This window comes from Myotis nattereri (genome assembly GCF_964212035.1).
Source record: "Myotis nattereri genome assembly, chromosome: 8".
Lineage (NCBI taxonomy): Eukaryota > Metazoa > Chordata > Mammalia > Chiroptera > Vespertilionidae > Myotis > Myotis nattereri.
Genome location: NC_138083.1, coordinates 24,431,120 through 24,442,225, shown reverse-complemented (window position 1 = coordinate 24,442,225; position 11,106 = coordinate 24,431,120). Strand labels below are relative to the sequence as shown.

At 39.8% G+C, this 11,106-nt stretch overlaps 1 pseudogene across 1 annotated transcript; it reads left to right on the top strand.

The window, feature by feature from the left end:
* The first annotated feature begins 799 nt into the window (after positions 1–799).
* Positions 800–7,374, top strand: LOC308523687 (etoposide-induced protein 2.4 homolog; annotated as a pseudogene). The gene is made up of 2 exons: positions 800–875; positions 6,412–7,374. The product of its transcript is annotated as an etoposide-induced protein 2.4 homolog (transcript).
* Positions 7,375–11,106: the final 3,732 nt, after the last annotated feature.

Genomic DNA, 11,106 nt, shown 5'->3' with positions numbered 1-11,106 from the left:
ATGTGTAGGAGAGCAAGGAAAGACTGAAAGCAATGAGGGCAATTCTCTTGAGAAATAGTCACAGAACTCAATTCACTGCATTGCATACCTTGGATAAAGCAAGATCGTTCCCTCTGGACTCACAATCAGAGTATGTGCTGGTGACAAAAAGGAGTGAACAGACCAGTATACCAAAGGAAGCTACAGGAAAAATTCTCCTCCAAGAGAGAAACCAATACTGAGGTGTGAGCATGCAAAGGAAAAAAATTACTGACTCACCCTCTCATGTTCTATAACAGCTACTGACGAGTTGGTTTTTAAGTGAACCCTAACTTAAAAAAATAGTCAAGTACTGAGCAAGACATAATTCGTGATTCTTGGCATGGTTTGTATTATTGACTCCCTGGGCCTGGGACAGTATTGAAAAGGGAAGTATCTATAAACAGAATGAATAATGTGTAATAACATATTCTATGTTTATTTTTACATCAGATATTTGGAATGTTGGCACTAGTAAGAAACTAATTTAATTTTGATTTCCTTTTGAACCCGTGATGTTGTAACCCCTCCACCCCCCACCCCTACCCCTGCCAAATGAGCCATATTCTGAGTCATGAAAATTAGCTGGTGCCATAGTTATACCACGGTTGTGTTTTTTAATACATCTCTCTTAATTAACAGAATCTTTGATGTTTGCTGGCAATTTTATTTTATGGAAAGGCCAAAAATAATAATAATAATGTACCCATTTGAAATTGACCACCTAATCTACTTCTAAAAGTTTTTTATCTTTGGATTGATTTGCACTTCTCAACCAATTATGGAGATGATCAGATATTATTATACCCATTTTGCAGATGAGGACATTGAAACTGGGACCTTGGAGACTTGCACAAGTAGGTAAAAATAACTCCCACACCAAGTCTCTGAAGATGCCTCTAATCACCAGTAACCATAATGGTTCAGTTCTTATAACACAGGCTTTCTCAAGTTGGGCACTATTGACATGGGGCCAGATAACTCTTGGTTGTGGGACCTGTCCTGTGCCTTGTAGTATGTTTAGCAGCATTCCTGGCCTCTACCCCTAGGTGCCAATAGCAGTCTCCCCTTCCCACCGCTTGAGGTAAGCAAAAAAGTATCCCCTAGGCAGTGGTTCTAAACCTTTTAATACAGTTCCTCATGTTGTGATGACCTCCAACCATAAAATTATTTTCGTTGCTACTTCATAACTGTAATTTTGCTACTGTTATGAATCGTAATGTAAATATCTGATATGCAGGATGTATTTAGGCGACGACCCACAGGTTGAGAACTGCTGCCCTAGAGGATAAAATCACCTGTGGTTGAGAACCACTACAGTAAGATAATCAGGCTTCATGACAAATGGATCCTTCTGTTTATGTGGCTTCCTTTCTCCTGGCTTTGTGCTACAGAAGCCTTCACTCGTTGAAACATTTGTAAAAGGCTATAGTGGATTGGCCTTTCACTATGACTATAGTTTTCACTAGTTTTCAGCTATGGACCTCACAGTCAGAACACAAGCTACATGAGGGCAGGGGCCACATCTGTTTCCTTCAATAAGTTTTTTTTTTTCAGTAAATGGAAAATGGACCACCAGTGTCACCATGGACCTAACAAGTTACACACTTTACACTCATTATATGACTTCATTTTCTAACCATGTATATTTTACCTATTAACAGGCTCATTTTACAGATCAGGCAAAGTTTAGAGAAAAATGATTCTAAGTGGATCAGCCTGCATTTAGGACCCAGCTCAATCTGATTAGAGAGTTATCTATATGTGATCTTTTGTGCCAGTGTTGTTTAAATTGTAGTTTCACACCCTTATTAGATTATGAAATAAAATTTTTGTGTGTCAAAACTAGCGTCTTTTTTTTTCTGATGATATAGAATAAAATGAAATAAAAAGGAAGTGAAATAAAATAAAATGAAATAAATATCAAGTAGTTGAATATTAACTGTAATTGAAAATATTTAAAAATTTAAAAACATAAATAAAACAATACTTAAAAAAGAAAACATCAAAGTGAATTACACTATTAAGGTTAAGATATTGTTTGATAAGACTTTTGTTTCACTGAGTGTGTATGTGTTTTAGTAGTTCATAATGCAAAATATACTTTTTCCATTTTCCCTGTGGGTCAGAAACATTTTTAAAACACTGCCATACTATCTATTTTTTGTCTTCCAGTGGCTAGAAAATGTTTGCGTGGCATTTTCAAATTAACTCATTTTCTAAAATTGGAAGTTTGTTCTCCCACTAGCCCAGTCTACTTACTATTTTGTCCATCTGGTATACCTGTGCTGATATAGAATCTGGGGAAAGTTGAGGAAGAACTTTAAAAAGTGGATGCCAGGGATACTTAACAGGTGCAGGAACTGGAAAGACTGGTGATGCACACACACCCATTTGGACTTTCCACTGGGGGATTCCTAGGTTTCCAGAATTCTGAACTTTCACTGATGTGACATGTTTTGAAAGATGCATTTCCCTTATATTCCTGGCTCCAGTCTTATTTCTTAAAGAAAACCATGATCAGTGATCCTATCACCAGAATTTAACAGGGAGTCAAATGGTAAAGGAGAAGCATGGTTTGTAGAGTCCCAACTCCAGCAAAACAGAGTGTGGAAGGATGGGCTTTGAGCTGAATGATAATCACTTACTAACCAACATAATTTCTTATCCATTCTTCCAGAATCCATGGATATTTTCTTTTCTTTTTTATATGTTTTTTAACACTGTTACCATCTGACTTTTTTCTATTATTTTGGAAATCTTTCTATATCAACATACCCAACTACTTCCTTTCTTTAACTATTGAATATCATTCCACTATATAGTTTAACAGTCTAAAAATAAACATTTTGCAGTAGCTGCTACTGCTTCTTCTTCTTCTCCTTCATCCCCTTTCCTTCTTCTTTCTTCTTCTCTTCTCTTTACTCTCTCTCACCATTACCATGTTTTTGTATTTATGGAAGTACATCTAAAAGTTTTTAGAGCAGTTTTGTGGGAATAAGTGCACCTGTTTTAATTTTCATAGGTGCTGCTAAGTTTCCCTTCAAGATCATAGCAATTCCTTTTACACTTCATATTGGAACACATATTTTTGCAATAGACTAATCAACATTGTATAATAAACATCTTCACATTTTTGCCATTTTTAAGGTAGTAAATCATAGCTTGTTAATTTATTTTGCATTTTTCAATTATGTATAAGATTGAATGTCATTTCATTTATTGTAAAACCTTTGTATTTCTTTTCCATTTTTAGCCTTTGCTTCACCTTTTTTATTCTTTTGGTATTTTTCATATTGATTAATAAAACCTCCTTACACGTAGAGGGCATTAGCTCTCTGTAACACGCATTACAAATATTTTTCCTGTTTATTAACTCTCTGTGACTTAGTTCTTTCGATTTTGAAATATTAATTCAAAAATTATATAGATTTCCCACTACAAATTATATTACCAGTTACTAATGTTCTCTTTCTAGAACCTTATCTTTAATTGCATTCGAGTTGTATGCAAATTGTATTGGAATAAAGAGAAAGAGAAACATGTTTATTTTTAAAAAGACAAACCAGTTTTTCTGGTGCTTTTTATTAAACACTTCAATACTTTTTTTTGCTGATCTCAAATGATTTCTTGACACATATTCAATTCCCATGTGCCTTTTTTGCATAATTTCTAGACTTTGTCATTTTTCTGTTTATCAAAACATATTATTTCCAGAATGTCATTTAAAAAAAGAGTTAGCTATTCCTTTCACAATTATTTAAATTTGTTCACACCAATTTGAATCCACAAATGGAAGTTGTTTAGGTGCTGGGGAGAGTTTTCTCTGAAGGTCTTATTCAAAGTGATCTTTTGAAAACTTAACTACTGTAGAAAGTTACTGATTTATCTTTGAAGTCTTTCACTTCTTTGTAGTTTTTTCTTTATGTATAATGCAAGGATGTGCAAAATATGTTTACAGTTGTAATACAAGGAAATAATATAATAATCAATAAATAATGATACAAGAATAAATTGTTTTGTGTACCCATACCTGTAAACCTATTTGCCCACCCCTGTATTGTATTTGAACTGGAAGGTTTTGGGGTGGTTTACATCATTGTCATTCAGTCCTTTAATAAACAATTTTTTAAGATACTACTCTATATGGGCACTATTTTAAATGCTGGCCATACAGCAGTGAACAATTCATATGGATCATCACAGTAATACTGGAGTGGGTTGAGAGAGACCCCATTTTTCAAAATAACAGAATTCAGATGTTATGATGAAAATAACCAGGGCCAGGGAACAATTGAGGAGCAATTGAGAACAATTGACTGTCCGAGTGGGAAGGGAGTCACCGTGTTCCTGTTCTTCTGCACTGTCCAGGGCTGAATTACCACATCCCAGGTTTTAACAGATATTTACTGAAGGAGTGAATCCATCGAAGATGGCCGGAGGTTCTGGCCTTGGCCCTGGGAAACACTTCAGTTTATGTTGTCTTTAAAGTTCTATTATGAGGAGCTGTTTAGACAAGGTCTATGGAAGATTTTTACTTTGAGGAGGAAAGAGATTTCCCTTCAGTTTTTATTCATTACTTATTGCAAAAGCGATTTTGCAATGACTGATTTCAACATTTCTCCCTGAGCTTCTAAACCACCCTGGTCCTGAGCAAGCCTGAGCAAGTTTCCAGAAACAGGGTTTTTCCTTCCAGCCCTACCTCCCAATCTGCCAGAGGAAGCTTTGCATATCCACACCTGTGTGGGGAACAGAATGGAAGTGAGAAGTGAAAACTAGCCCAGAGGACCCAAATGATGTAGATTCTGAATAGTCAAAAGGTTTCCTACAGAGAGATTGCAAAAGCTCACACTGAAGAAAAAAAACAACAACAACTCACATTCTGATATTGTCTCTGAGGCTGGATTTGCTGTGGGTTATACATGAGCCCCATCTTGTGCTTCCTCCAAAATATTTCCACTGTATAATTTCAAACACACTTATGAAACTTCCTTTTGATTGATTAGCTGAGTAACAAAATACACAGCAGAAAAATCAGAATAGATTAAGTGATGACTGAGTCTTTGACCAGTTTCTTCTTTTTCAGTTCTTCTGTATTTGCTTTAAAGATTGAATGCTATTGGCTTTTTTTTTTTTTGCTATAGTTTCTTCTTATACTTATTGATCTCTACTAGCATTATAATCATTAATACTTGAGATGATTTTTTTCTCTTTGATGTGCCCTACTTGTCAATCAACAGTCCTTTAAACTCTATATTCTTTCTTTCACTCTTGACATGTGCCATTGTTCTCCACTCTGAATGCCTCCCCTGCTGTTCTCCAAAGCTGCTCTGAATCACTAAGAGGGTATATTGCAGTATCAAGTACCATGGCTTCAGGCTCCGCCACAGCTGCCCACTTTCTAAAAGCTCCCTTTATTCTTTGCAACTGCACTATCCAATTCAGACTGACAAATATCAGTTCCTTCCCCCTTACCTTTCATGTAAAAAACAAAACTAAACAAGACACAAAACCTGAAAGTGTAATAAATCCCTCCCTCTGCAGAGTGTACATTAATACACCTTGTAATTGCCCTTCCCTGTTGGTTTTAGTTCTTTGCTCTTTATTCTTTTCTTCAGTACTCCAGCTTCCTCTGCATTATTATTCGCAGCCTTGAAATCCAAGTTGCAAATGCAGAAAACATGCCCACCCATTTAGGACAAACCCGCTCCCATAAAGAGGTCAGAGCGTAGCATCTGCTAGTACTGCTCAATAAAAGCACTCATCATTTGATTCATGAGAAAGAAGCAGGTCTTAGATTAAAAACTAATGAGCTATGAGCTTGAGAGAACACGAGGGGGTTGGGGGAAGTGCGCTATATAGTAGTAGATTTCATATATATATACATACATATATATACATATATATGTATATGTATATGTATATGTATATGTATATGTATATGTATATGTATATATATGGTATATTGTTCTACCAGCCACTGTACTTACCCACATGGAGAAATATTGAAAGACTTCCAACCACTGCCTCTGGGCAGCTCTCACTTGGTGTATAATTATGTGCTGCTTCTCTACTGCTCTGTTTGCCAATTATAAATAAGAATAGCTACTAGTATATTACACTGTATACAATGAACACTTGAGAAGAGTGGCCTTGGGCAGGTGGTTTAAAGCGAATGTAAAGATTACCCCATCTCAAGGGCAGAGTTTGTGGATGAAGGGCTGCTCTCCCATACTGCCGGCAGTATTGGAATAAAAGCTCATATGTGATTCAACCATCTCTGCTTAATTGGCTCAAGTAGTGACAGGCAGCATGGACCCACTGATTGTCCAGTTACATATTCTGGAGACCACGGAAGGATATAAGCAAGAGACTCCTCTGGGGGAAACAAAGGCTCCATCTGGGAAATTTGTACCATTTCAAAGCTCGATGTGCTAATTCAGCAAAAGAGAGAGGAACAACATCAAAGAATGACAAATAGTGTCCTGGCGCAAAGGAGAGCCCAGAGCATAGAGAGGAAGCAAGAGAGTAAGCCACGTATCGTTAGTAGAATTTTTCAGGGCTGTGCTTGGAACAGTGGAGTATGCAGTTTCCTCTTGTTTTATAGAGTGGCTATTCCTGTACTTCAGTCAGTAACTGCCCAAATTATTGGTGGTCCGCCTCTACATGGAGATGTTTAGTTGTGGCTGAAATTCTTCCTCAAGTCAATGTTCAGTGCTCTCTGGGTGCTCCCCCTGTTTGTGCTTAGCAAAGTTGTGAATGCCATTTGGTTCCAAGATATAGCTGCCCTGGCATTGGAGGTATCAGGGAGAAAGCCTCACCCATTCCCTAGTGTTAGCAAAATCATTGCTGAAATGCTCTCCAACCTTCTGCTTCAGGCTATTTTCCTCATCCGGGGGATGTTTGTGAGTCTCTTTCCCATTCATCTTGTCGGTCAGCTGGTTAGTCTCCTGCATGTCCCTTCTCTCCTCACTATACTGCTTTGAATATCGTCGGTTCAATAAAGGCATTTAAATGCACCAGCGGTTGTCAAACATAGAGAGGAATTGGCCTTACTACTTTGGATTCGGTGTACTTCTGGCTTTCCTCACAGCAATGCAGTCCTCATCCCTTATCAGTGGCTGGCTCTTCTCTACCCTCTTTCCTGTATTCATTATTAGCGCCAGTGAAGCAAAGACCCCTGGCAAAGCTTACCTTTTCCAGTTGCGCTTCTTCTCCTTGGTGGTTTTCTTAAGCAACAGACTCTTCTACAAGATGGTCTACCTGCAGTCTGCCCTGAGTAGCTCAACCTCTGCAGAGAAGTTCCCTTCGCCACCTTCGTCTCCTGCCAAACTGAAGGCTGCTGCAGGCCACTGAGTCACCTGCCCCCCAGGGGGAATGAGTGGGATTGGAAGGAGGCTGTGCAGTTCTTTCCTTGTTCATCACCTCCACCAGGGAAGGCAGCACCTGCTCTGCCAAGGGCCCTCTGCATGCTCCCTTCTGAGGAATTGGGATTTTTGTCTCCGGTGCACGTAAGGCACAATCTTCCTGACTGACACCAGTAATGGGATTTTTAACACTTATGAGTCTGAAAGGCCCACAGGTTTTTCTGCAGCTCTTTTCTAGCATTTGCCAGCCCCCCGCGCCTGGACTGATTGAAGTACTTTTTCTCCCCGTGCCATTTGCCCTTCCACCTCCCCTTTCTGCCTTCCATCATCCTTGGATGAATGGATTTTGAAATTCTAGCTATTGTATTTTGTGGACCGGTTATTTTTGTTGTTTTTCTGTGAAGCACGTACATTGGATGTGGGAGGTAAAGGAGTATCTGTTACTACTAGTCACTCTTTTTATAGCCATCACTGTCTTGTTTCTTATAGCTCAGGTTAGATTTTGGTCTCTCTTGCTCCACTGTAAAAAGTAAGCCTGAAGAGATGGGACAGGAGGAAAGACCTCACAGCCAGATCTGCTAGGTTTTAAGAAGTGATTTTTTTCTTTCCCTTAAAGGGGAAAAAGCTTTTTTCACTGGTACATTTAATGTTCCCCCAACTACAGGGAGGTAGCAGTTTTGGACAAGCGCCACAGCAACACAGAATGCTCAGAGAACCCGAACTTTTAAACTCTGCAGGTCTGAAATTTTCTGTCGGCCATTGTGGGGTCTGCCTGGGATATTGGGTGCTGCAAATCAGAACTGAAAGGGTAAACTTATTAAACCTAAACCTGCGATTGGTGTTTTTCTGTCATTTTAAAGAGACAGCATTGGGGGAGAGGGCAGATTTCAAAACACTTGTACAATTTTAAAATGTCATAATTAAACGTGAGCTGGTTTCAGAGAGAGAGAGAGAGAGAGAGAGAGAGAGAGAGAGAGAGAGAGAGAGAGAGAGAGAGGAACCCCGTCTCTACTAAGTGGAATATGTGAACTATAAGTGCTCTTTACTTCACATAGGTCAATGGACAGGAATCAAGCCTTTCCTTCTAAGGGAACTGTGTTGTTGTTTTATAGAACTATTCAAATGAGCATTAAATTCTTCCAGTGCCCCTTTATGGATGTGAATGGACCTTTTTCTAGAATTCAGGGATTCTAGATGGATAGGACCTTAAGGACAGAATTAAAATACAGAATTTGTAAGGATGTTTTCGGAGGCACTATCCAATGACTTTATGACCCACTAGTCTTTTGTCACAGAACAGACCCTGGGCCAGCATCAGCATCACTGGCATCACCTGAGAGCTGGGAAGAACAGCAGGCCTCACTCACCTGCTCTCTCTGAATATACATTGTAACAAGATCTTTGCGTGATTCATGTGCATATGCGAGTTTGAGGAGCCCTGATCTACCCTAACCCCTTTATTTTCCTCAAGAACAAACTAATATTTAAAGAAACACAGTATGTTGCCCAAGGTCACTGAGTCAATTTGTAGTCAGGGGAACTTGGGCCAAACTACGTGGGTCATGATGTTCATTCTGGACAATCATTGCTTTTTCTCACAGGTGGCTGGTTCCTTCATTAATACCCAGGGCTGGCCAATGCCCCACTTGCACCAGCCCTCTCCAGATAGTGGTTTCAAACCCCTTTCTCCTCCATCAGGACTCTCCGCAGTACAGAGGTGTTCTGTATCTGTGCTCTCCACTGCCACTTGCGCTTATCGAGCACTGGAAATGGGGCTGGTGCAACTAGAGAGCTGGAGGAAGAGTGATGTCTTCATCTCTAGGGCATAGTAACACTCAACTTCAACATGGTAAGAGGCGCTTCAGGACTTTTGAGCTAGCATAGTGGCAGTTTTTTCAGCTCATGTTCTTGTAAAATTATTTGCTTTTGTTGCAGTTTTCAGAAATACTGCACTAGAAAAAACTCTGGATTGTCATTTATGAACTGGGAGAAAAAGCAGTGAGCCTTTATGATCATCTGGGAATCTACCAGTGCTTTTGAAAGGAGATAAACAAGCCAGTAACCTGCTATCCCATATGCAAATGCCATGTCCTTGTTTTTGTGTTTGTTCTTAGAATTTTTCAGAAAAGGATGAACAGTCTGCGACTACTTGTGCTTCCCCTGGCTATGAGTGAGTGAAACTTTAAATTGGCTGATTTTAAAAATATATATTGCAGCCCAGCTAGACCAGCTCGGTTAGTGAGCATCGTGCTGTGCACCAAAAGGTTGCCAGTTCAATTCCCGGTCAGGGTGCATACCTGGGTTGCAGGTTTGGTCCCTGGTCAGAGTATATATGGAAAGCAACCAATTGACATTTCTCTCTCACATTGATGTTTCTCTCTTCCTCTCTCTCCTTTCCTCTCTCTAAGCATATCCTCAGGTGAGGAATATATATGTACACAAAAATTTGTGTACTTGGGGGGGGTCCCTCAGCCTGGCCTGTGCCCTCTTGCAGTCTGGGACCCCTTGGAGGATGTCCATCTGCTGGCTTAGGCCCGCTCCCCAGAGGATCGGGCCTAAGCTGACAGTCAGACATCCCTCTGGCTCCCCGGGAGCCTTTGGGGGAGGTCCACTTGCCAGGGGGAGCAGGCCTAAACTGCAGTCGGACATCCTTAGCACTGCTGAGCATGTGGGAGAGGCTCGCGCCACCACCGCTGTGCTGGCAGCCATCAGCCTGGCTTGTGGCTGAGCAGAGCTCCCTCTGTGGAAACGCACCAACCACCAAGGGGCAGCTCCTGCATTGAGCGTCTGCCCCCTGGTGGTCAGTGTGTGACCAGTTATTACCATTCTGCTGTTAGGGTCAATTTGCATATTACCCTTTTATTATATAGGATATATATATATATATATATATATATATATATATATATATATAGCAAAATGTTCTAGAAAACATATCCAGATACCATTTAATTGTGCTGATTCATGGCCAAAATTTCCCAATTCTTCATCAATGTTGTCCCATGAACTTCTGCAATATGATTTTTTTTAGCTCCTCCTATAAAATGGTGAAGTCTACTTCCTTACCTGTAAATCTGGTTTGATTTTATGATTTACTTTGGTCAGAACAATTCAATGGAAGAGACAATGTGTCAGCTCTGAGCCTAAGCTCAAAGGGTCTTGGGTTCTTCCATTCTCTTTCATGAAACCTGACAATGACAAACCTGAAAAAGCCCAGTGGAGGCTGCTGGAAGATGAGAGACCCCAGTCATTAGTGAGAGGACCAAGGCATTCCTCCTGTCCCAGTTTCAAATTAAACCAGCCAACCCCAGCTGCACACCAGTTGACTACAGACATGTGAATGAGCCCTGTCAAGAGCAACCAAGCTCAGGCTGCATCAGCCAACTTGTCCAGTCCACTTATAGACTTGTGAAAATAATAAATGGTGGTTGTTTTTAAGCAACCAAATTTTGGGGGGTGATTTGTTACAATATTGTCATTACTAGAAAACTGCTATACCAACATTATCATATTTAATATGCTTAATGTTGCTTAACATTTCTGAAGGGAGCAAAAAAGGTTTCTAAGGCTCTGATCTGATTAAGTTCCTTGAAATCAGAGTCTATTAGAGATAGAAAGGATATCAGCATTAGTCCTTGGCTACAGACAGTTTTACAGCTGAGCAAATAGAAGCCTAGAGAATGGAAATAAATAGCCTTGCATTGGACAGCAAGTTAGAAGC